At 39.1% G+C, this 27812-nt stretch overlaps 1 long non-coding RNA gene across 1 annotated transcript in view; it reads right to left on the bottom strand.

The window, feature by feature from the left end:
* LOC106730042 overlaps positions 1-27812 on the bottom strand; it is a 455276-nt gene that overhangs the window by 305933 nt on the left and 121531 nt on the right. Inside the window, exons 5-6 of the long non-coding RNA XR_004318244.1 lie at positions 11843-11974; positions 7242-10921 (exon numbers count right to left, since the gene is read on the bottom strand). This is a non-coding gene — a long non-coding RNA (uncharacterized LOC106730042). The remainder of the gene's footprint in view (positions 1-7241; positions 10922-11842; positions 11975-27812) is intronic.

Here is a 27812-nt window from a genome sequence, read left to right as displayed (position 1 = left end):
CTGACCCTAAGTTACCCTTCTAATAAGCATCTTAAATACAGGTTTGGGGAGACCTCAAAGTCATTCTTAACCACTATGCTATACTGCCTCATGGGCTGCATCATTTAATACAGAATTTTATTCAGCTAGGTAATACTTATAGATTGTTCCTAACTTCTAGGAATTTCATCACCAATATTTAGATATATGCCACATCCCAGGCACGCCCGCTGGCTGTTGGAATTATAAAAGTGAGTAAAACACAACTCTTGCTCTCAAGATGTAGTGGGGTCACAGAGCCAACTTAAGACCTTCTCAGACTCTAGTCATTCAGTTTTCTAGTTCCACCTGACATCATAATAAAACATTAAAATGCACTCACAACTCACATTACATATAATTCACACTACATATAAGTTGAGTTACATTTATTTGTTATTATTTTTACAGGCATTTTAGTATTTATTAAATTCAATGTAGTTTTCTTCAGAACTTATAGCCAATATATATATTTTTCAGAGTCTCAGACATTTTTGCCCAGGTTCTCTGCCTACAATGCCTGACAGTACATTGGCCCTAATGGGGAAGATAGAAAAGCAAACTAGAAAAGTGACACAATGTGGTAAATAAGTAACAGAAATATGTGCAAAGTACTGTGGGAGCCAAAGGTTACCCCTTCACAGAGCAAAGGAAATTTGAGGAAAATCTTGGGATATGAGCAGGATCTCACAAGGTAACAAAACCATCACTTACAAGGCTACTGAGCTACAAAAATGTGGTATGTCCAAGAAAATGTCAAGTAATACTGTGGGACTTAACAGATCTGGGCAACACGACAGATAGGGATGGAGACTTCCAATTCAATGTCTTTTCATCATACATGTTTTCCTTTATCTGAAGGAAATTTTAATATATATATTATACTGTTTTTCTTTACTGTACTGAACAACTTGGTTTTCCCTAAAGCATAATTTAAATTATAATATTCTTTTGCAGACATTATTTTTATTGCAAATTTTCCTAAAGGAGCTAATGACATTGTTTAATTCAGAATATTAAATCAACAAGTATGTATCAATTATTTGGGAGTATAGTATATATACATACATATAAACATAAAATGTATAGTTTGTATGATACATAGTACAATACATCATCTAATATATGTATAGTATATATACCACAAATATAGTATAGACAAAAATAGTAAATACAGAGTATATTTCTGTGTATGTTTATGTGTGTATATATTTTTTAAATTATATACATACATATAAATATATGTATAAATATACAAAACCAATAAGTCACAGATTATATACATGCTTTATGTCCACAACTTTAAAATTTCTTCTTAAACTGTGGAAAAAGTCCAGCAGAAAAGACCAAGCTCTGTATTCCCCATTAAAAAGCTGAGACAAAAAATTTACCCAAAAAAATGCTTTCAAGAATAAACAGAAAGCTTTGAATGTGAAACAAACTGTTTAAGTGGTGGGAAAACATTTACCTTGTAACTGTTTAACTAGTTATCTTCAAAATACTAAACATGTTAAAAATTGTCTCCTTTAATAACTTAGTTTAATAGAGGAGGAAAATAAAACAAGTGGCTAGGTAGAACGGTCTCTCAATTAAGCATTTTTCAAAATGCTCAAGTGAAGATGCTGTTCTACACTATTAGTGGTTAGAAATGGGGGTACTAAGAAGAAAACCAACTAAAATGTGATACTGTTATTCAAACAATCATAGTATCACTAGTTCAAAGCCATGTCACCTGAGAACTCTTGCTCTAAATGGAAATGAAAGATTATAGAATTGGGAGTTTATCATATAAATGAGTTCAACTTGTGAAACAGTAGGAAAAAAATGATGAACAGGTATTTTAAAACACACACTGAAAAAAAAATTAGGCCACACAATGCAAAAAAAAATTAATGTGAAAAAAGGCACAGAGAACTGAGAAAAAATCTTTTTAAACTGTAATGATGTGAAGCCTTTAGACCCATGCTTACTAAAATAAATTTGCAGAATAAAATATAACATATATGGCTGTGGCCAGACAAGCCTTGGGTTACTTCCCAATGCCTAGATATTTATGCTGAGAATGACACCAGTATTAAACTATGTTATGGTATCATTAAATGGGACATCACCCCAAGGCCGTGTAATCCTGTGCCTTAAAATCTTACTCCTAGTGGAGTACTGTGTTTATTTGTACTGACGCTTTAATGAAATTCTGTATTTCCTTTTTTTTAAAAAAAAAGCAAATTATGAGCTTTGACCTATTTCTCAGTTATTCTTGCTTGAAAGATACAGCCTAATACATACGCACTCATATAATATATTTTTATTCTATACATTCCAAGCATTAAGCTAGATGCTGAGGATATAACCTTGAATAATACAGACGTGAACCTTCCTCTGTTGGAATTTAAGTCTAATGAGGACAAAGAGGCAAATGGATAACTGCAAAGCAACATAACGCATGTAATGATGGAAAATGTAAAGGTCATGAGAAATGACTTGGAGGAATCAATGCCTAGGAAAGTCATCTAGAGGAAGTGAAGTCTAAGCTAAGACCCAAATTATAATTATCACCTGAGCCAGAAAAGGGTGGGGAAATCAGGAAAATGCTTTAGGAAGAGGAAACAGCATGTACAAAATGCCACAGACAGGGAAGCAGGGATTCTACGCGGGTGGGGAAACTGGATAAGCAAAGGTCAGTCCATACAGGGCCTTATACACTACATCAAGAACACTAAATATTTTTAAGCTAGGGAAGACCATAATTAGATTTGCTTTATAGAATCATCTTTTATTTTCTATGTAGAGAACGGAAGACAGGACTAGAAGTGGAGAGACTAACTATGAGGTGTAGTAGGTCAGGCCAGAGACAAATTAGAGTAGGGACAGTCAAGATAAAATGAGATTAAGGAAATACTTAGGATGAATACTACACAGGATTCATATTGAATTTGGGCAAGTCAGGGAGAGGAGTGGAGGAAACAAATACAAACTTCAGTTTGATGAGAAACTAGGTAAATGCTGGTACCATTTAGTGGGAGTGAGGGATATAGGACAGGGAAGCTGACAAGTCCAATTTGAACATGTTGAGCATGAAGTACATTTGGGCCATCAGATAGGGAATGCCTAGCATATCGGCAGATATAGAGGTCTGATACTCAGTAGTGAGTTCTAGGCTAGAAACAGAAATTTGGAAGTCGTCAGCTTATAGGTTTTACAATGGTAATTCAAGTCTCAAACTAAATGGGACTGGCCAAGGGGACTCAAGATTGTGAGTGCAGATAACTCTTCCCAGCAATATCACTGTGATTTTCTCAGATAGCTTTACCTGGGAAGATTGTCTGCTTAGCTAGTAAATACTACTCAAATTGCAAACTAACTCTCAAGGGGTAACAAATGGCTTATGGAGAAATTCTTTCAAAATTCCAGTGTATCTGAATGGAAGTGGTAACAACACAGGTATTTTTTTCCCCAATGTACCTTCTCCTTCAATTTTGAAAACAATGCACTATTGTTGCTCTTTAAACCAAAAATTTATCTATAATCCTGCCTGGAGCTACTTCAAGAATCATTCCAAATAATTTTCCAAAACAATCCACCAAAGTAACTATAATCTTGAACACTGCGTTCTAAATACTTAGTATGTCTTTATGAAGTACCTATTATGTGTATGAGTTGTCTTTTTAGAACACTGTCCAGAAACATCTCTGTGAAGACAGGATACGTTAGACTGACTGGCCAATCTGCTCCACCATAAGAAACAAATTAGTGATAAATTGCTAAAAAAGTTGAGCTTTTTTAGTATGGGTGAAACACCACTGATTTGTGAGAAAGAAAAAAAGAAACTCAGTAATTTTCTTTTCATTTCCAAATATTTTGAGAATATTGTGTAATCACCACATTCATCATCTACTAGTACTTTATTATAAACCATTGTTGGATGAGAAACCACATTAAAGTATTTGTTACTTATATGATTTACTACTCTAGTATATGTAAGTTCTAATATGGTATGAGTGAGAGCATAATTATAATTAGAAAATCTATTTTTAAAGCAGATTTACTCTCCAGTAAAAAAAAAAAAAGTGAAAAACAATATTTAGGTAAAAATGTTGATAGATCAGATATTTTTGGAAAATTTAGAAAACCATCTATTCAATTATGATTATAATTCCAATTTTCAATTTGGTGGTCTGCTTTCTGTCTCTTCATTTATAAAAATAAAGAAAAAAAAGTTGCATTTCCAAAAAAGAAAACCAACATTTGCAGTTGCCTCAAGATTTTGCTTTGGCCACATTGCCCATTTTCCATAACTGAATTTCCCAACGACAGTCCCATGAACTTTGTCAGGCTGACTAGCCAAAGACACTATTCTCCTCTCCCCAGATGAAGAATTTAAGGGATGCTGAACACAACTAACATGAAATTGGGAAAGACAATGACTTGTTTTTAACCACAAAGGGCATAATAATACTTAGTTGAGCCAAAATTTTGGAAGAAAATAAGTTTTTTTCCAATATTCTGAAATGTTTCATTGGGCATGTCAAAATGAGGTTACCCTGTCCCTAGGACAACCCTAATATTCCTGAGAGGCACTCCCCAAACCTCACCATTCTAAACATGGTCTGTCATTCACCTCAGAGAGGTTATGGTGCCCTCCTCCACTGACAAGAGACACATTAGGGGCTGGAGCCCTGTGCTTGGCTGCAGATCTTATTTTAGCAGTGGACACCTGATTTTCAAAGGTTACCTTTCCCAAATTAAAGGAAGGATAAGACGACAATGTGCGGGCCCCCTGTGCTGACTGCAGCTTGCTTACATAAGATCCTTTAAGTTTCTCCATAAGAAACAGTACTTCCAGGTGATAAATGGGTCAGATTCACAAAATATTGAAAGTGTGGGAGGGAGGTTGGGAGAGAGGGAGGCTTTCTTTCTATTTCCAGAATGTGGTATAACTGGGATACTCACAAGATTCTGGTCTAAAGAAAGAAAAAAGCCATGAAGCATTAGAAAAGTGCTAATATAACAACTGGGAAACACCTCTGTGACTTCTTTTTATTTTTCTACTACTAAGTATTTTTTGTACTTTTTTCATTGCTTTAAATCACCTTCCTATTTGTCTCAACCTATCTCCTCTAAATGTAAAATACTGATAACTGCCACTGTGGTTATGAGATCCAGTGATATCTATATTTAAATACTGATTCAGACAAGCATAATGGCCCAATGGACATCTGCCTTACATGAACACTCACTCCACGACTCACCTAGGACACATAGAGAACCTACTTGTACTGCCCTTGCTTTATTACAAGGGGTTATTACTATGACTAGATAAAAATTACCTCCTACATCATTTTCATTCTAGAATCAGGAATTCTCACTGAACACATGTTTCCACTCTACTCCCATTCTCCTTCTCTTTTGGCTGATACAACATAGACTGAAGTTCTGGGTCTCAGGCCAAGCTACAGAGGGGTGTAAAAAAAACACAGTGACTATGATAATGAGAAAAAAGAAGGAAAAATTATGTGTATATGTTAGTTTTTGATGACTGAGGGACTGTGATCTAGCTTTCTTGCCTTCTAGTCTCACCTGCCTCTTCTCATGTTAGTGAAGGAGCTATCTCCTTTTTGCTTTCTCAGTGAAAACCATCAGTCTTACCCATCAGAACCTTTCTTCAGAATCCCAAGTTAGCTTCAGTTTTTGCAATAAAAGTTGGCATGGAGACTTGTTTTAACCAGAACGACATATGTAACTAGAAATCAGGTACCCTGAAGTGTACATTCTTGACTCATTAAAGACAATTAATTAATAATCCATTTTGGCTCACAGAAGCTAAATATTCCATCATCTATTTCTTCTTCCATTTTTTTAAACAGAGACTCTTAAAGATACTTGCTAAGCACACTGATTAAGACTCTAGAGTCAGCTGACGCTGACTCTATCTTAACGGGCATTCTTTGCAGGCTCACTACCTATTTCCCTTTTTTTCCCTAGGTTGCTTTGTCAATTTATATGAAACATCTGTTTCTCAACCGATTACATTATATTGTTGACTACAGTGGCAAGATCAATGACAGAGACAGGTAGATTTTTGGTAGGTTGGCTCTGCATCCTGACAGATAATGACTTTTTTTTTTCCTGTTACTATATCAGCAGCATCTTAAAACCTAGAAGGAATCCATAGAGGCCAACTTATCCTCTGTCCTCACACTGTTAAAGGATTAATTTTCACATTTACATTTGAGGCAGCTGAGGCTCAAAGAGATTAAGAGACTTGCTGAATATGTTTTTGTTAATACAAGGCAATATATAGCCCACACTGCCATGCACCCTTATGCATGGTACTATATGCTGTTCATTATGCCCAGGAAAGACAATGCAAAAAGGCCTGTCTTATACTGTCCATAAGTTTGCAATGTTGAAAAATTTATCATCTACACATAAAACACAAAATACTATATTCCAATGAAAAAAATTCTACCAGTTCTCTGACATGGATTAAATTGTACGTTCTTTAAACCTTAAACTCCATTTTCATAAAACGAAGAAAATAGTAACTTTTTTCACTGAGTTTCTTGAGGACAAAATAGGCATAGAGAAAGCTCCTGATTAGTGCCTGGCCTATATAAACAGCGGCTATTATTATTCACCAAATCTTGGCAATTTAGGTACTTAAATTTCCCTGACAGCTTGAAGATGTATTTAGGAAAAACGAAGTATCAGGTAGCAAACATGAAAATATTAACCAAATAAATCAGGAGACTAGGTACACAAGCAGCTTCATAAAGGTGTTAATAAAGCATTAACGATGGACTTAGACAAAAACGAAAGAAAGTTGATGAGAAACTCCTGGTACTGAGATTGACCATCAGCCATGAAAACTTCTGTCTTACTAACATCGTTCACAGCTATTTTCAGATTTAGTAGAAAGTGACTCCATTACGTCTCTCCCGTTAACTAGAGGCAGCCTATCCAAAATCCGTGACCTCTTTAATGAACGTGAGCTCAGAGGCCGAGTCGCATGTTACGGAGGAGAGGCAGAATATAGCTGCATTGTCCAGTTCTATGTATTTTCACACATGGCTCTTAGCAAAGAGACTAAGAACAACAAACTCTTCCAGCATGCGAATCATCTTCCCCACCGAAGAACCCAGAGGCGCGGGGGAGCCCTCGGCGTGAGCCTGCACTGGCCCCGGGGAGGCGCAAGGTGGGCGACGCGAAACCGCTTCTCTTACCTTCTAACGCAGTCTGGCTCGTTCTCTGCGGTGCAGGGGTAGCTTCTGGCGTTCTAGGCTTCTCTCAGCGATGTTTCTTCATGGATAGTTTGCTCTTACTCTGAGGGAAAGCCGGGAAGAAAGGACCTAGTCGCCATCTTAATAACCTTACTCTGGCTCAGCTGCACGTGATGCTCTGCGCGCCTTCATTTCTCTTAAACGCTGTCTTCTCTTGATGACGTCACCCTGGCTCAGCTGCACGTGGTACTCTGAGCTTCAGTTCTCTGAAATGCTGTCTTTGCTTGATGACGTCACTGGCTCAGCTGCACATGATACTCTGAGCTCCTTCGTTTCTCTGAAATGCTGTCTTCACTGGCATTTATGACAGCACACCACCTAATCACTTGTATTGTAACCATTCTACCCATCCAGTTGTGACTGGCCAGTGCATGTACAAATTTACCCACCCTCTTTCTTTTCAACCCCTAAAAAATAAGCCCCATCCAATAATGACATTTTTTAATTTTTGGTAAACTAGATGCCTTTTATTGGTGGCATTTAGATAGTTATACTTTCTACTAATGCCAGGGCTGAATTATGATGACAATAATTAGCCAGAATTTACAAGACTGCTTCTTTATAAGGTGACCATTAACATTCTCCATCAGCATTCTTTTAATAATGAAGATTCAGATCGGTTTTAACTTTGTTGGAACTCATTTACTCCTCTGCTGATTAAGCAACCCGGACAGAGAGTGGTGAACTGGTGAGCCTCGGAGACACCTATTGCCACCATTCAGAGGTCTGTCAACTCCTTTTTCATATCAGCTCTTATGCATATAGAAGAACAATTCATATTCTTGCTAAAGCTGGAAAAGTGAAGCATCCAGAGATACTGCTTTCCAATAAAGTAATAATGCTCCATTAGCTGTTTTGCTGTTACACGTTTTACCACAGATGGCTCTTCTTTAAGTTGCCTTCCCGTTTGTGGCCCTGTGATAAATTTTATCAGTGGTCAGCGGGACAGGGTTGCAGGCTGGGCAGTAACACAGTGGCTTTTTATCTAGCTTAGTTCCCTTTGCCATGCCCTCCACCCAAAGCGGCATTTTCTTGGTGTAATTTATGTTGTGGCATTTCTGTCGGTAGATGTGGTGTCAGCAATTTGTGTTCCTAATGGAAGTTTACATGGAAATGATATACTTAGCCACAGAATAAAATTAAAGATGGGATAAAACTAATAAAAATTTTAAGGCAAAGGTGTTTGTGCCTGCTCGTATCTTAAAAAAAAAAAAAATTAAAGGAGGATTGTCTTTTGCCAGGAAAGCTTGTTTGCTGAAATACTGGTATAAGTAATATGTATAGAGTGAACCCATTCACAGTTAAAGCTAAAATTGTGTCAGCAATTTTATTATAAGCTTCTACACTCCAGAGGCCTTATAGCACTAGAATAATATTTTAAATTAAGGTGATATTTAAAGTTTTAGAACACAGAATGTTTAATCAAAATTTGTGGCATTTGTACTTTGGGAAAAAATATTTACATGTGATGTATATGTCTGTAATGTTAAAAAAAAAAAAAAAACTCATTTCAGTGCAAATTTTATTGGAGAAATTATTTCCCTGAATAGTCTGAATGGTTTTTGTCCCTCATATAGCTTACCATTATAAGATTTTCAATAATCCCATTGCAAGATATTGAGAGTATTTAAAAATAGCTGTATATTGCATTAGAAATGAAATAGAAGCATTGTTTAGACTTCTTAGCAAAAGGTCCGAGATAGCCAAGCTCTGAACTTCTCCATCTTTAAAGGGGCTCTTACGCAAATGGGATCCTTATTCATTCTGAGGGACAGCAGACAGCGGAGGCACAGTTAGTGTTCTTTCATGCACCTACAACCTCTCTGTTCCTATCTCTTTCTCTTCCTCATAGAGAACACATTCCCAAGAAGCCAGCGGCACAAAGACATCGTGAATCTTGTAGACAGAGTTTCGCTGCATTATCATAGGAAGCTTCCTGCCATTGAATTAACAACAGGCAGATTTTATCACCTACATTTCCATGTGTTTCAGAAGTATTTTTAAAAATATCTTAATGGCATTTTCCGCCTTAACTAAAACTTCCTAGTTGATCCATTCATCATGGACTGTGTCTTTGAGTATGTGCTAATATTCTGAGCTGAATGTAAAATGATGGTTATGTTATGCACAAAGATGTTCAGAAAGGAGATTTATTTCTGTGAACGATGCCTGCATTTCTGAAACAATTTTCCTCAAGTCAAACTGGCGAGAAACTCCATTAGTTGAAAATTTTCACCCTTTTGAAATGATTTAAGGACCTGTCTTTAGTAATTTTGATTAAAGATGAATGTTTTGAAACTTGGTCCCTATATCCAAGGTGTACCTACCCGCGCCCTGCTAGGATTCTGAATAGACAGCAGAGCAGCATACACAGCTCACACATACCAAATTGCCAGTATATGTATTCAGCTTTGTAAATATGCCTTTAAAAATACCTCACCATATTTAGCCACTCCTAAATATGTATTTACACAAGTCTACACACTGTAAGTGTTTACCTGGGAGACAGGAAAGGTCTCTCCAGTAAATAATATGGGTTTTATAGCCTTTCATGAAGGAATTTTTTGTTTGCTATGTAAAATAAAATCAGCTTCTCTCAGTTATAATTTAATAGCAATTTTCTTTCCCTGTAAATTTACTGCATAGCACTTGAGGTAAAGCCCTGCAATGTTTAAAAAAAAAAAAGATAACACTGGTGTTAGCTTTGGGTACAGAGTGGCTTTGATTCATTTTGCTAAAGACTACAGAGTAGAAAATATGGATATGATTTCTGAAAACCAAACAAATAAAAATAACGTGTCAGATATATTTCAGATCTAAAGCTATCACATAAGTAACTATTTTTTTAGGTTAAGAAAAAAATCAGAACCTCTAGGAAGAGCCAAATGATTTAAACTACTTTGCCCTGAACTTTCTAGATCACTGCTCAAATTTACACTTTACATTACATAAGTGGATGTAAGTTAAACATTTTCAACTGATAAGCAAAATTGAGTTAAATCTAAGATATGAACAAATTCTTACAGAAAACCAGCATTGCCTCGTACACCAGTCCAAGGACAGGAAATTTTCAGTGCATATTCTATCTTGCAAATATATGGCCTTGAGCAGTTGATCTGACTTATGCTTTTGAATTTGTAAATTAGGTTGTGATCTACCCTAGACGTAATGAATGATGGATCAGTACTCAGATATGAAGTACTGAATATTAATAGCAAAAAATACCTTTTTTTAAAAAGACACATTTTTCTCTCCTTTTTCTTAAATCATAATACAAAGTGAAATAGAACATGATGCTTGGAATGAAAGAGATGTCCCATTATTTGACAGGTTCTCACAATTCACTATCTCCCTCCCCACCTTTGCTCTCTCTTTATGAAGGCTTTTGGAATCACCTAACATTAAGCAAGTGACATTGGCTTTTGTGATAGGGATATGGAAATGGGTCCCAGAAATGGACATGGCTTAATTTGGAGTCCTTTAAAAGTTTTTAAAAGAGGTGATCTCTCAGAAGGGATCATTCTCCTTATCAGCTCACTTCCTTCTAGAACAAATGTGCAGGATTTCCAGCAGCTTGTCTCTCGAACCACTGAAGATTTTCCTGTCATCGTGGTCTTAGAGACCTACAAGAAAAGAACAAAAAGAGAGAAGCCCCTTACCCACATTCTAAAGACACCTAATAAATTACAGCTTTGTATTTAAAGGAGACTCCTCTTCTCTTTCTTTGTTCTACGTGTTTCAAGAATTTTCTCTTTCAGGATCTTTCTGTGCATGGATGCCTATGCACAGAATGTATGAGTTTGATTTATGTTGAGGAGGTGGGAAATGTGGGCATTTCTGGCAAGTCCAGATATGGAAACATTGCAGGCTTTTTTCAGGATAGAAACACCAATTTTTTTAATGGGTCCAGTTATTTCACCCTTACATAAAATGCCTGCTGAAATTTGTCAATGTAAAACAAGTGCTAATATACCTTCCTATCTCATCTCTAAATGCAGCTTGGAAGAGATCAAGTTTATACACATACACACACACACATATTTAAAAAGTAGGTGTGAAAATGTTTACCTCTCAAATTCAGATATTTTAAAGTACTTAGTTTTTTTCTTTCATTTATTCTCAAAATGTTGAAAGATGCATCCTATTATAAAAGATTCAAACACTCCTTTAAAAAATATGATTTGTTTTACCTTTGAATGTGCTAGAAATTTAAATGCAATGATATGCCTGAAGAACATGGAATGAGGGGGTTTGCAACTAGGTCACCAACTCAAATTTGATCCAGAATCCTGAATACTCTACAGCTGTCTATTATGAGTATCTAAAATGAATGCAACAAATAAATATCTGATTATATTTCCATGCAAATTTTATACCTACTCTGCTAATTGAATTGGAGCATAATGTACCATTTGTGTATTCAATTTACACTTTTGAAAATTTTTCTATATCATCTTACATTTTCGCAAAAGGAATAGGAAATCCACTGTCATGCCAATAATACCCACATATGTTTCAAAGGACACAAATAATATACTCCCTACCTTCTGGGTATGAACTAGGAGGATATAATTCAGCTCCATCCTGGATTTTCACATACTTCTGGACATGGCAGGTTAGAAGGCTCCTACGTACAGCATCCTGGCCGTGGTGGATTACGTTCCAGGGTACTGCACCTAAGAAACGAGCACAATTGCTGACCCCCACGTTGGAATCTAAGTCTGTTGGAAGAAGCACTGCCTTCTATCTCTTAATATCTCTCAGACATTTGGGAAATACAATTTCTGTTCACTTACTTCTGACCAGCCACTCCACACCTTTTTCTCACTGAGACTCTGGCACAAGTGCAGAGTGCAGAGTAAGAACAAACACCTGTTATGCTAAAAATTACTCCTCCATCTCCTTGCCTACTTCCCTGGAAACAAACATGTACACTTGACTCTCTTCCCTGAGGGTTCTTTCCTGAAATTATGACAAGATTTCAGAATTCTCGAGTTTTGCTGGAAACTGAGACCTGCACTTGTTGAGGTGAGAGGAGAGTGCAAAAGGGGCTGAATGGGAATGAAATCACAACACTTCATGTGGCTGCCAAATGTAATCTTAGAGGTAGAGTCTCTAAAATTCCTATGTGGCAGTCCCACTCTAGTCTGTACTGGTGAAATCAGCCCTAATGTACTGTGCTTAGATCTTAATGCTACCTTGTAAGACTGCACAGCATTCAAGGGAGAGAATGTAGCTTCATAGGGGAAATACAACCATCTCCTATAGAGCTCAGTTAAAAGCACTGGGACTGCTTAGAAAAAAAAAAAAATAGAGGGAATTTGAAATCCCCTTCAAATATCTAAAGGACTGTTAAATAGAAGGCAGGTTAGGGTTATCTGCACGGAAACATCATGGGATAGAGTACGGCTGAATATAAGGAACCTTCTGTGAGTTGTGCTCTCCCAAGAAGGAAAACTCCCTGCCTCAAGGGAATGAAGACAGCACCCAGGTATAGGCTGGGAACCAGGGCAGCTGACCTTGGGGGACTCCAAAGGTGCTCATGAAGCAGTCTCAGGGGTTGTGAGAGTCATGCTGTATGGTCAGGCCACTCATGGAAGCTCTCTTGCTCTTTGTGCCTCCCTGGCTTTACCAGACCCTGCTCTGCCTACACCCTACTCACATGAATGTGTTTGTCCCCAGCCCCAGCCAATGATTGTTCTAATCTTAGGCCAGAACGGCTCCACCTGCTAGTTTATTAAAGGAAAACATCTGCCCTTGTAATGATCATTAATCTGAGGGACCGGGAGGGATGTGCCCCAGTTGCTGGTTTCCCTGGTAACTGATGAGCCAACTTGATGTCAATTTCCCATGTAAATGGTAGCCTCCTTGTCCCAGAGCAGTAAAGATCACTGCCTGTCCTGTCTGCCCTCTGCCACCGTACACAGTAGGGCGCCACTCCAGGACCTCTTGTTTGGGAAGAGTAAGATTCCTTGCCCAATAAGCTGTTGATGCCTCTGGCTCTTTCTTTGGTCTTGAGGCTGGGCAACCACAAGGCTTGCAGACCTGTTGGGTGTAGCACAGCACGTGCCAACTAGGCATATCTTCATTTTGGTCCTTTCGAAAACCCAGGATTTCTTTCAAGGAGGCTGAATTCCCTGCAGTAAATGTGGTTGTAAAAAGGAACATGTGTTCTACAGAGATTCCCTGGTTGGGGATCCTGGCTCTTCCATTCTACTATTATGTAAATTTGAGGAAGTCAATGAACCTAGGAATCTCAGTCGTAAAACTGAGGATTATTATTCCCATCTCACAGGGTAGTTGTGAGCTTTGAAAATCACCTGCATACTGTCTGGTGTATGCAGTAGGTGTTAATTGCTGCAGGTGCATAATTATATGGTACATAAATACTGAGGCCTAAAAAGCCAGCTTCTAGCCATCATCGGGCAGGATGGTCATACTGCAGTAAGTTCTGAACATAGTGAGCTAGGGTGATATGTGTCACTTTCCTACTTCTAAAAAGGCTCATTCTTCCATCAGAAAGACATACATTTATGTCAATGTGGAAAATGAGAAAAGATCCTACTGTGGAAATTGTGCGATAAACACATAAAATGTAGTAAATGAAATATAGTCACAGTGATGAACTTTATCAAAATTTACATGAGATGAATAATGCAAAGGCAGAGGAAATTATTCTCTACTATCAGCAGAAATCCTCTACATAGCTCCCTCTTAATTTTAAGATTCTTTTAGTAAGGTAGAGTCTATCTGATTATTATTACTCTATCTTTTTAAAATCACATCACCTAAGGATGGCAGCGCTGGTCACAAGGACAATGAGAATCATCTGGTTTCTTTACTACAGAGATACTTTCCACTATTGGCATATGATTCTTAAATTCCCAAACTAAAAGTTTTGATTTTTCCAACCAGGAGGGTGATTATTTCCACATAGAAATAGTTGGTGAGTTTGATCCAATTGAACGGCAGAGTTTATTAACTAGCTGTTCTGTAAAATGTAACCCTCAGCTATAATTATTATATATAATTATATCTGTATTTAATCTACTTTCAGGTATTAAGCCTATATTTAACATGGCTAACTCCTTTGAAATTGGAATCAAAGATCTTTGATCTGGTCAGTCTTCCCCACAAGTATGGGGTATTTCTGACATGAATTTGGACTTTTACCATCCCTTGAAGGACACTAACAGTAGCTCTGGATTCTTCTCAGTTTTGACAGGAAACTCACACTGAGTTAATAGTATTAGTTACAGTTCCTACTAAAATGATTCTGTATGCCCAAGAAAGGATGACTAGATTTGATGGTACATTCACTCCTAACTTAGATTGGTAACTTTCAATATACCAGTAAGTTATGCAGTATTTTCAATGGTTGAGTTCCTTCAAGCAATCTGGTTACATGACTTAATGCAGCATCCAAAGATGCCTGACTTTCAACCTGTGAGTTTGTAATGGGTGGTCGGGAGCTTGAATTCCAGGAACACAATTCTCTTGCTCTAGCACAAGCATTCTTACACACAGGAGAGGGGGCAAATTATCTGAAGGCGAAGGCGCTGGGACAGCCCTGGGCTTCCTGCCCTACCTTCATGTGGCAATAATTTCCCTACACAAGAGGCAGAGGGCCCCTCCTTGACACACAGTGTCTGCCTTGCCTCCCACACAGAAACCCACAAAAAAGTCTGACCCAGCACATATTAAGAAAAAAGCCCTGACTTGACCACACAGCAATTCTGGAGCATGAGCAGTAGCCACTGCCATGCTCCTGGCAAGAGTTTCATTGCATCCAACTGAAAGTGGGCATAATAAAATTCCTTTGTCAAGAGTCCCGGTGGAGTGTTGGCAATTGAGAGCATATTCTCCCCCTGGTAGGAACGACTATGGAACAGCATGAAATCTATGCTTTGGCAGCAAGGGAACTTGGTGCTAACATTTTTCTAAACTGAAACAAGACGGATGATTTGGCCTGATACTTACAAGTTATATGATATGTTAAATCACCTCTAAAAATAAAAACAAAAGATTTGAAGAAAGTTGTGAATTTTACAAAAGGAGAAAGATGGTTAGATAAGCTTTTTGCTTGTAAAAAAAAAAAAAATTTTTAAACATGTTGAGAAGCATGAGTGGAGGAAACTAAAATACAGAATTGTGAATACCGAAGATGTACTAGCGTGTTTAGAGTTCAAGGACTGGGGGCTCTGGACAAATTCCCATAATAAATAATAATTCAGAGAGTCTTTATTTGTAATTAAAAATTTCTCTTATCCAGTAAGTTATTACAGAATTCAGTAAATACCAGGCCCTGATCGTAGGCGCTAAACAAACACAAATATAAAAAGAGCCTGCCCCACAAAAATCTATTCACAGATATAAGGTATAAACCGTCTGTATAGCAAAGAATAAGCACTAAAACTAGAGACATTTGACTAAAGGCATTTAAAACTAAACTATTCTAGAGAAACATTCAGTTTTCTTTTCCAGTTTCTCAGTGTGATGCTGGGTCTTCACTTTACCCTCTCTACCGCGTTGGGGTGCTTCATTGGTCACAGACACTGATCCTACAAGGTCAGGATCATTATCACTTCTCTTTTTCCTAACTAGCCTCTAACCCACTGACCCAAAGAAAGACATGACAGCCCAAGAATAACACAAACATGAGGCTTCTTCCTTAAGGAATGATTTGGGATTTCTCTCATTAGAATATCGTACTTTCTCAAAGGACCCAAATGAGTACAGAGGAGAGCTTTGCCCCTGGGCACCACTAACCTCAGGGAGCAGATCCAGGGGAGAGAAAGAAGGCAGCAAAGCTTCCATTCACTGAGTTCCTGGTACTATGTGACAAAGCCACTTCATTATCTGTCATCTAATTCAATCTCCAACTGTATTCAATTTAAAAAACATGATGTTTACTAGATCAAAAATCTGGAGATGCTTCATAAGAGGCAGGGCAGAGATATATAGAGTGTGTATGAGCCACGCAGAGTGACAGAAATAGAGCACAAAAACATGCAAATCTTTTCCCTAATATGCCCAAGATTTTTAAAGTAAAATGAAGAACCTGTCAATAGGGCTGAAATTGAACCGCTTAAACCAGGCTCAGTGTTTATAAATGAAGAAGAGCCAAACCAATAATAATATTGTGGTATTGATTCTTTACGGTCTCAGTCACACCCACCTCATCACTTAATATATTTTTTCTCCTAATATGTGTTCAATCCTGTTTGATGGCTTGGCTCAGAGCTTAGATAATGGAGCCAAACCATATCCCTTTGGTTGGTCTTAAGCTTGGCTGGACTTTCAATGACTTCCACACATTAAGAGCCACTCTCACAAAAGGCTTAATATAATGAAGCCACCTACCTAACAAGGAATAAGAAGTAGCATTTCCCGAGTAGTTCTGTGAGCCAGGCACTGTGCCCAGGGCCTTACCCCAGTGAGTCATTTAATCCTCACAGAATGCTGAGGTAGGTAGCCCCATTTACAGATAAGGGAATTGAGGCTGGGAGGTTAAGACTTCCCCAAGGTCACAGAGTTTGCAAGGATAGGACCTTGATTCTGTCAATTATATTCAAACTGCTGCAGGTTCACAGGATGTTGTTCTGCTCTACTTTGAGGTAAATTTCCTGACAAATTAGGATTGCCACTTTCGGAAATTTGGAAAGCTTCACACTGCTGAATCATGTGAAGACTGGACAGCATTTCCTGGGGACCTGATTGGGAAATAAATTGCTCACCTTCACTTGGCCCAGAGGCCTGGCGTTCACAGACACACCAATCACTAACCCCCCCACCCTCTGCCACCGGCACCTCCATCGGCAGCAAGAAAAAATTAGGACTGCTGCACACCTAGACTGCAGATTATTTTTTGTGACTGGTGATTTTTAAATTTTTTTCTTAATGTAGTCAGTGGAGTATGAGATCTCCTGTATGCCAAATATTGGGGGAGGGGTTACGCACTGTGTGAATTACCTCAGGCCAAACCCAAAATAGCCCTGGTCCTCCCATCCCTGAACTTCAAAGCCAGCCCATTCCCCCTGCCGCTGCTCCTGCTGCGGTGACTCTGCAGTGGTCACAGGCCACAGCCTGGGTGGTCTGCCATACCCTGAGCCAGGGAGCAACCACATGCCTCATTCTGGGATGGGAAGGCAGCGGAGAAAAAGATAGAGCTGATAAACACACCCTGGTTCCCCCAGCTCCCCCTCGGGGAAAGTCAACTCTATACATGCCAACTGTGCTCACACAAGGCAAAGCTTTTAACAGTACGGCACTGTCCCCCACTGCCTAGGGTGTTCCTTCCTGACTCCCTTGTGGTGACACGGGAGGCCACATGGCACCTCATGGGTGGTGGGAAGATCATAAAACTGGAAGGAAAGAGAACCAAGTTCTGATTCCAGCTATCATTCAGAAGCCCAAATTCCCAGCACTCTGAGCCCACATCTGATATTCCTCTGGGTGTTGGGCACTAGGGCTTATTCATCTGTTTGTTTCCTGAAGATGGGAAAAATACAAAATATTTCTCCCATATTTCCCCTGCCCCTGTTAGAAAGCACTGATCTGCAGCAAGTTTCAGTCCTCAAGACAATTCAGCGGGAAACCAGCTTTCACATCTTGCGGAGAGCAGGAAGGAGATCTCAGGGAGGACCTAGGCTCACCTCAGGCACATCTCTTCTGTGGAGAGAGAACAGAAGGTTTTTACACTCGGGATAACTTTTCAGCAGAATCAGGAACTGAGCAGTGACATTATCCCCGCCGTGCACTGGAGAATCCTCTTTCTCCAGCCTGTAATGGGGTTTTAATCTGAGGGACATTATCCGGAAAAGCCTGGGAGAAACAGACACCAGCCCATGCAGCTCTGGGGGGAGTTTCTTTTCTTTATGAAATTCACAAAGGAATCAGTCCTAGGATCTGAAAGAATACTAAGGTTTTTTAAATTTAAAAAAAAAAGGTGGGGCAGCCTCTGGATGTTACAGAGTTGGAAGGACTGGCTTTTCTTTGAAACTAGAAAATCTATTTGGCACCTTTGTCCAGCAGACACAAGGAAAAGATCCCGTGGTCGTAAGTTGTTTTATCTAATTTTTCCCCTCCTAGTTTCCTTTGTTGTGAGTTCCAAGCTGCTTTGCACCCTTCCATCCTTTACAGCTATTGAATCTCTTCTACAGATCTGTAAAAATAAACAGGCCATTTCCAGATTACCAGCCAGCAACACCACATCCTGTGTTTGAGCTGATGATAAATAAGAGTGATGCAGGTAGTCCCCCAGACACATCTGGGAAGCATCCTCTTCTCTGAACAGAAGCACACAGCATTCAATTCTAGCCAAAGCTTGTTTGGCCTTGTGGTCTGCTGAGTTGAAATGGTTATGCTATTTTTTTTTCTGAATCTAAAGATTATGTTTTTCCTCTGACATTTTTCCTTTTTAAAAAAATTTTGGTATATATACAAAAAAAAATAACACCCTGAGGGAAACTCTATTGGCTTTAGCCATAAATCCCAGGTGTATTCTAATTAGCTTTAAAACTTACTTTAAAAAAAAAAAAAACCTTCAATTTGAAGACAGCTAAAGCAACTAGCAGCCACGGTTTGGGCTAATTAACTCTTCTGGTAGCATCTAGTGACTAGAAGCTGTGGTCTCAAATATTCTGTGATGATGTAGCTACTCAGGATCTTATCTGCTCTTTTAACTTCTTTTAAATTAATCAGGTTTATAATGATTAACAACCTGAAATTATTTTTAGCTCTTGTTCCTATTTATTCTTTTCCCCTTCCATTTATATATTCTGCACTTTCTCCCAGTTAAACCCTTCAATGTCTGCTTAAAATACAGGAATATCATGAAACCAGCATCACTCTCCTCCCCACACATGTGCAAACAGACACTGATGGGGTAAGCGTAGGGAATCATCTTTTGCATCCCGAATTCAGCATTCTCAGAAGCAAGGGCAGACAGAAGACAAGCAAAGAAAGGGAAAAGTACTGGCAGACGCCACTGTTTCAGAGAACTCACATTTTGCTTCCCAGAATCTTAAGCTGTTCTTTCTCACCTTTCTCAACTCCTCAAGGGAAGGCTATTGCCACTCAGTACAGCCTCTTGGTAGCTGTCTAACGAAAACCACACCTGTGGTATACGGCGGCCACCAGGAGGGACCAGCTATAGATGCCCTGACCATGCACAGCTGTCCATCCTTCTGGGCTAGCCTGTGACAGCCAGCAAGTGCGCCTGGGAAGACTGCAATAAAAATGCACTCGATCCTACTGACTTCTCTCCCATCACCCTGTGAGGGAAGGTTTCCTTTCAGGATGACCCAAGTTTTATCCAGCTTACAGTTTACATCGTCTGATAAGACTATTCGGAAGACTTAACACAAGAAATAAAAATCTCTGTTCTTCTAATGAGGAAAGAGAATGTTGGCCCAGAAATCAAAAGAGCCGGCCTCTAATCTCCTCTTTGCCGTTAACTAGTTTTGCGACTTGGGAGAAAACAGTTTCTTCACAGGAACACTAAGCCAGAAGATTTCTAAGGTCTTCCATCTACAAAGGTTCTGTGAAGGGACGTGTACTCCGAATTGCCCTTTGGAAGACCAGCTGCTAACCTCTGTGCAGCTATAAGGTAGAGGAATCAGAATCAAGGAAGCCCAGATTTACATACCATAGGACCTTCAGGGAATTTTTAAAGATACATGTTCACTGCTCTTTTCTGAAATCAAGAGCACTCTTGCACGCCACTGCTGATTGTCAGACCTCCGTGAAACAAAATATCATTTTTCTAATACACAAATCGCCAATCAGAAGGTTAAACTGAGACTTTCTGGTGAAGCAAGAAAGCAACTCTAAAAGTTGAACTAAAATGAATAAATATGACTACGGCAATAGAAACACCAAATGAACATTTTAGTCCTTATTTTGTGCCAGACACTGAGCTAGGGATTTCTGCATGTGTTATCTCTGCTGAGCATGATAAACACGCTCTGTCCCCTCATTCTGTTCTCCAATTATCCCCCCAGGCCGGCCTGCCATATGCGCACCTCCTGCACAGAGATGTTGAATAAGGCAGGACCTCCATGCACAAGCACACCAGATCAGTCCAAATCCACTCTGAGGACTTCCATGGCCCTAATCTCAATGCATTACTTCCTAGCGGCAGGAAAAGAGCTCCGTATTTGTCAAAAAGAAAAGTCTCAGTGTTTCCTGCCTTTTCCAGGTACACTTCTTTCAAGTTTCTGGGAGTATTTTATGTACACAAGGAGGAACACTCTGATGTCTGGATCGATATCTGCAAAAGCTTTTAAGCTATAATAACCATGATCTTCAGCACTCAATACATTCTGACAAGACCCCCCCTCTATGTCAAGTGAAGTGGGTAAATTCTTAGGCAGGGAGTTTTAGACCCACTCTTCGCCTACTAGTACTTTCAGTAGAAAAGCCCGTAATCATTAAGCCAAACGCAAGGGGACAGGCATTCCCAATTACACAGTTTTAACTCCCGCTAAGTCCAACCAGCACAAACTTCATCACTACATTGTAGTGTTGCTAACTAATGAGCTGAATTTTGGCAGCCCATTAATCTTAATTTTGTAAACATTGATTTTTTTTTCCTTGGGTTTTGAATGGAGCTAAAATTAGCATTTTTGTTGTTATTTTCAGGGTTTTTTTTTTTTTAGTATAACCTCCATTTCAACTTCCTGCTACTGGATATTTTATTACAACAAACAGCTCTATCCTTGACCAAGGTCTAAAAAGAAGTCAGAAGAGTTCTGGGAATAACGGTCCCATCTCTCATCTTGTTTCACACACTTCCCCTGTCCCTTCTGGGACGTGGAGCTGCCATTGACTTCTAAGGAAATTCACTTGAGGCTCAATTAAAACTATGGGGCACAGAGAAGAAGAGGCATGTCCTCACCTTTTCCTCCCCAGTAAGATCTGTTTCCAAGACCAGTCCTATATAGTAGGACTTTTGAGGGCTTATAGTATAAGACAAAACTGGGAGGTTCAAGTCAGCTCTCATTTGACAACTGCTGGCTCATCTCTAGTTTCTCTTGTAAGTAAAAATTAAAACTGAAAGGATCTCTCCCACCAGGAGAGTGCTCAGGGCTTCCAATTTTCCCCAACTCTCTCTGGCTTCTTAGTCATTGCCATTTAGCAGACACAGTTTACATAATAACAGTTTTATTCGTGTAGGAGACACGGGGTATGAACTGCAGTGTTTAGTTAAGCTACCTGAGAAGGTCATTTCACATCACTCATTTCTCACTGTGGGCTCCCCATAGCACAATCTCACTCAAAACAGGCCATAGGCTCTCTGAGATAGCATATTCTAGAAGGCTTCGAGCCCCTTCCCTTTATTTTCCTCAGGTCTACCATATTGCAGCCTCCAAGACTTTCTCTTCATTTCTCTACTGGACCCCTTTAGTCTTCATATTTCTGCTGACAAAATACCAGTCCAATCACTGAGCAGCATCTGCTTACTTATGACAAACCAAACTATCACATTTCTTCTTTTGAAGCATCCTGACATTTATCACTATCCTTCAAGATTTCATGTTACTCATTGAAAGTCTAAAAGCCGTCACCAAATCAGTCTTAGGAATTAAAAACAGCATTTCCACGCAGAAGGCTGAACTTGTGGTGATGAAGGATAAGACCCTAATGTCGGCTGCAGACAGACAGGTAGACATCTCAGTTCTGCTATGTTCCAGCTGGGCATCCTTGGGCACATTACATAAGCTCTCTGGGCCTCATTTTTCCCATCTGCAAACTGAAGATCAGATAGTCTCTACTTCAAAGGGTAGTTGTGGAGATTAAATGAGATCCTGTGCACCCTTAGCCCGGTGCCTGGTGGACAATAAATTCTTAATAAATGTCAACTACAAAAGTTTTAACTGAAAGGTATCTCTTCATTGCAGTTTGAGAGTTACTACCTTACTGTACTGTCCCATTTTCAGAAACATTCTATTCTATTGTCTGAGGAACATGGAAAGGTACATATATATGTATGTACATGTGTGTGTCTATACACATATTTTAGACTTCTCTTTTACTGACCTGCCACTAAATCTGAAAACACATAGTAAATGCCTACATTTCATGAGATGCTGTCAATCAGCACTATGAAAGGTAGGAAGGGGCAGGAAACATGGTTCCTGCCCTCTGAAATCTGGCTGAAAGTAAGGACATGCACTCAACAAGCCATCTCATAGACCTATACCAGTCATTGGTTAAATAAGTGGCACACACAGTTCTTTGAGAGTTAAGACAACTCCTGCCTGACAAGGTCTAGGAAGGAGTCAGGGAGCGAGGAGAATTAAAGCTGACCTTTGAAACATAGACCCATTTAGACCTAATAAAAGAAGTAAGGTGAACATTACTAGCAGGGAAATTTCAGAGACAGTGGCCCAGAGTCTGGACAGACTAGAGCATGTCCAGCAGACAGTGAGGTGCTGAATTTTGCCAGAGCAGGGCAGGAGTATTTCATACCTACATCTAATGGAAGACAGAACAGGATCAGCTGACGCTGAGTTAGTTCACTGAGAGCGGGCTTTCGCTTGAACTTTGCTGTTGTTGTTGTGGTCCAGGCATGACAAGAAGTTGCATCTGGAGAACTATCTCCTAGCAACTGACAGTGGTTCATTAGGACTCTGCGTTGAGGATTCTGAGGCCACTGGCTCTTCGGGAAACAAAGCATGACTGATTATTAATGTCTGCTGAGGAAGGAGAAAGAGGTGGCCTACATGCTTTATGTCTGCCATCCAGGCAAAATAAACAACGGAGGTCATGGAGGGCAGTCTTAGCCAAAGAGTGACATGATAAAAGAAATGTTTTAAAAAGATTAATTTGGCAACAGATCATAGGACGAGCTGCTGAGAGAAAAGAAGAGGCAAGAAAACCACTTCGGAAGCTTTTGCCGAAACCAGGACAGCAACCACGCAAACATAAAAGGAGGGATACATTTAAGAGATTGTAAGAACAAATCGATATACTTAGCATGACTTCTAAAGAGCCTTTCAACTGAGTTAGGGCTTTTTTTTTTTTTTTTAATAGCCTTTTTTTTTTTTTTTAGAGCAGTTTTAGATTCACAGTAGTATGGAGCAGAAGATGCAGAGATTTCCCATACCTCTCCTGCCCCCACATATGCATAAGCCTCCCCCACTATCGGCATCCCCTACCACAGTGGCACATTTGTTACAATTGGTAACCCTACACTGACACATCACAGTCACCCAAAGTCCAAAGGGTACATTAGGGTTCTCTCTTGGACCTATACGTTCTATGTGTTTGGACAAATATTTAGTGACATGTCTCCACCATTATAGCATCATACAGTATAGTTTCACTGCCCTAAAAATCTTCTATGTTCTGCCTATTCCCTCGCCACCAGCTCCTGGCAACCACTGATCTTTTTACTGTCTCTGCAGTTTCATCTTTTCCAGAATGTCATATAGTGTGAGTCATATAGTATACAGCTTTTCAGATTGGCTTCTTTCACTTAGTAATATGAATTCAATTTTCCTTCACTAGAATGAGCTTGGTAGCTCATTTATTTTTAGTGCTTAGTAATATTCCATTGTCCAGATGTACAATAGTTTATTTATCCATTTACCTACTGAAGGACACCTTGGTTGCTTCCAAGTTTTGGCAATTATGAATAAAGTTGCTATAAATATCCACATGTCCTTTTTTGTGTGGACATAAATTTTTCATTCTTTTGGGTAAATGACCAAGGAGCATAATTTCTGGATTATATGGTAAAAGCATGTTCAGTTATGTAAGAAACTGACAACTTGTCTTCCAAAGTGACTGTTTCATTTTGCATTCTGACCAGCAATGAATGCAAGTTCCTATTGCTCCACATCCTCTCCAGCATTTGTTGTTGTCAGTGTTCTGGATTTTGGCCATTCTAATAAGCATGGAGTGCCATCTCATTATTGTTTTAATTTGCATTTTCCTGTTGACATATGATGTGGAGCAGAGTTACAGGATTTTGATTCTTAAGAAGGGGACCATTTTGGCTAGTTCTTAAAATAGCAAAGATTTGCTTATTTCATTTATCCATTACCAAGCACTGTCACCTAGAAGACAGCACGGTAAGAGGGCATTTGAAATACAGTACAGGTAAGTTCTGACAAATGATAGATAAGGAAAAATCTAGATGAGATGTACTTCTAACATGAGTGAGTATTTTGGTAAATGTGATAAAAGCTTTACCCTGGTAAAGCAGAGGCCACTGAGAGGGAGTAAATGACCTTGGGCAGAGGTGTTACAAGACACTAAACATAGTCTTGCCTTCTTCATAATTTTGACCAGCAGCTCTGGCCCTGCCTTAGCTCACCCACTTTGTCTCTCCATCTTGTGACAAGGTAACTACGTGTATAAGGTGCATCATGGCAGTTATGCCAGAAGTAAAGATATGAGGCTGAAGCCAAATCTCATTTCAAGGACAAGTCTCTCAAAAGGCCTCGTGGAGGCCAGGGCAGAGGGAAAGAAAGAAGACTTTATAATCATCAACACTGCATATTGTTTTTAGTTGTTAGTTTATTGAGGGGCCACAATGTATGAAGCTCTGAATTAAAAACCATTTCCAAATTATAAGAATGATATATATCCTCCAAAACCATATGCTCTTCCCAGGAGGAAAAAAAAATGTCTATTAAAATTAAAGAATACAGCAAGAGATGGCATAAATGTGTAGCAAATGTCTCTGCCTTGTACCCGGCCGGTAACAGTCTTAGATATGCTGCAAATTGGGTAAAGGAATGTATGACTTGGGAGACAGCAATAACTGTTCGTGTAAGCGCCAAATCACAGAGCTTTCCCCAAGCTAGGCGAAGCCTAGGCAAGTGGGAATAACAAATGAAGAGGAGCTGCTTCAGGAAGGACGGGTCCTGACTGGGGCTCCCTCCTTCCTGCTCAAATGTGTTGATTATGTGACTCCAACTAGGCCAAGGGAAAGATGGTTGGAACATTTCCTTAGACAATGGCCCGATTGAAAGGTCACTTCCTGCCACTTTCCATATCCCTGAGGGGAAATCCCATGCTGGCTCCAGTACACAGTGATGGCTATGTTGAAAGCCAGGCTTCTGAAAAAATGCCTGCCTGCCAGAGTCACTGGCCTCCACTTTGGGGTTTAGAAATGAATTAAAGATAAGTATTCATGCTCGAATGTCCACTCAACTATAACGCAATCTGTACAATTTTTCAATTCACAATCATTGCAAAGCAGCTGTGTTTTTTATACTTCGTTGACTCTATGATTTTTCATATCATCTAAGAAACAGAAATTATTCACTCCCAAATGAGCAACATTTTGAACCCAACCCTGACCCTAACATGATAAAAATCTGTGCCGTGGAAAGAAACATAAAGTGGTTCGTTGTTTTGTTCTCTCTTCCCCTGAAAGCCATCCAAGGGCAGAATCCTGTTGCCTGTGTTCACAATGAATATGACATAGAAAGAACATGGTATTTTAGACAGAGCTTTCAGAAAAATCCATATAAGGACAAGAAGAAACATTTGATGCTGAATTCTTTCCTAATTTAAGACATTTTGTGTCCAGTTTTTGTTTAAAAAAAAAAAAAAAGGAGTAAGACAAATTCCAGGGCAAATACTCCTGGGATTTCTTGTGTGAGCTGAACGTGGTGATGAGCAGACACTGTCCAAGTCATTGCAGGCACCCCACATAACCTAAATGCTCCCTCTTTGTGCGTGCCCAACTGGCACCAGCCTGCACAAAAGACTTCAACCCTTCCCCAGCTACAGCCTCACTCCCTGAATCCCCACATAATTCAAAACCCTAGCATTTTAAACATGTTGATGAGTTGTTTTAAAATTGTACTCAGGTTACTTTGTGGGAACATTGAATAATCTAATGCAATGCTTATCAAAGCAGATGATCTGCATCAGAATCACCTGGCGTTTTATTAAAATGCAGATTCCTGAGCCCCTACCTGGAATTGCTGAATGTGAAATATTTATGGGAGAGGCCTGGGTATCTACAATGTTAGAGACACTCCTGTGGTTGGGATCCACTATGTAACAAATCCTGGACTTGAACCATAGTCTTAGTTCCACTATTCACCATTCATTGTAGACCTTCAGCCAATCATTTAATCTCTGGACTCAGTTTTTTCAGCCATAATATAGGATTATTGTGAACTGATATATGTAGAAGTATTCGTTTATACAAAAAAAAAAATTCACACATATACTTGTGAATTCCCCAGTTAGACGATAAAGTCTTTGAGACCCAGGAATCACTTCATTGTATTTTCCTTATTGTAATACCATATTTCTTTCTGGATTTCAGTAAATAGTTACTTAATGTTCTATACAGCACAAGACTTGGAAGTTTTTGCACCCTGATACTTAAAGAAAGTCAGCTAGCCACCAGGAATCCACTGTCGAATTTACCTTGGACTAGGGTCTTCCCTAGGACTTAAAGGTTAATCAACGATCAGAGTTGATTAAACTTAATTAAACTGTTGTTTGCTGTCTAACAAAGCTTAAAGGGTGGCCATGTAAGTCCTCCTTGCCTATTTATTTAATTTTCCAGGAGAAAAATAACTCAGGTACCCCGACAAGTCAGGCTGACTACTCAAAATGGATTAGGGTAAGATTAAAGAGATTTTCTTAATTTAAAAAAAGGACTTTTATTGACGACATTATTTTAATGCTTTCTCACGTCAATACTTTTAGTCCTGTATTTCATCCCTACCTTCCAAATGAAGAAACTACATCACAGGGAAGTTAAGTGGCTTTCTCTGACAGCCTGATTTGCCTGTCTCTACAAGACGGGAAGACCCGTCAAGGGTCGGGCTGAGCACGTGAGCCTAGCGGGGCGGCCTGCGCCCAGAGAGCTGGGGCCACTGCTGATGGTCACTGAGTGCCTCTCTTCTGCTCTGTTCTGTGGTTGGCCAACTTTCCTTTTTTTTTGATTGAGATATTTATTTCATTAAATATAGTAAAATCCTCATTCAGATTTAGGTCAATTTTACAGGCTCTGGAGTCATTTTTGTCTTGTGAAGTCGGTGTTTCCATAAGTTCATGGTACATGGTAAAAGGATGATCACATTTTCATATGAATAGTTATATATTTATTTATGATAATGATTGCTAGGAAAAATGTATAACCAGTATATCAAGTCCTGATTTCAAAAATAGTATGACAAAGATGAGGTTAAATAATTTAAAATGGTGACTTGATGTAAAGTTAAATATTTTTCTACACATAAAGGAAGTCAAAAACTGACACATTAAATAATAGTTGAGGTATTGTGCAGATATCCCCACTTTGTGCAAGAGTAATAAGGGCAGTTGGGGCAAAACTGCTTTAAATTGCCTTTGAGACTTTGCATACCTCTCTTTCATTTTGAGTTGCTTTTATGATTGAACTTTGGGGGAAAAAAACCTTCAATTCTTTATTTTCAAGCTCTTCAGCAGCTGTCTCAAAGTAGCCCCTCAAGTCAACAACATCTATGTACTTTATTTGAAATTATACTGCTGATTAGGTGGCTCCAAATC

This window comes from Camelus ferus, chromosome 3 (genome assembly GCF_009834535.1).
Source record: "Camelus ferus isolate YT-003-E chromosome 3, BCGSAC_Cfer_1.0, whole genome shotgun sequence".
Lineage (NCBI taxonomy): Eukaryota > Metazoa > Chordata > Mammalia > Artiodactyla > Camelidae > Camelus > Camelus ferus.
The sequence above is the reverse complement of the archived record's forward strand: the minus strand, read 5'-3'. Positions and strand labels throughout refer to the sequence as shown.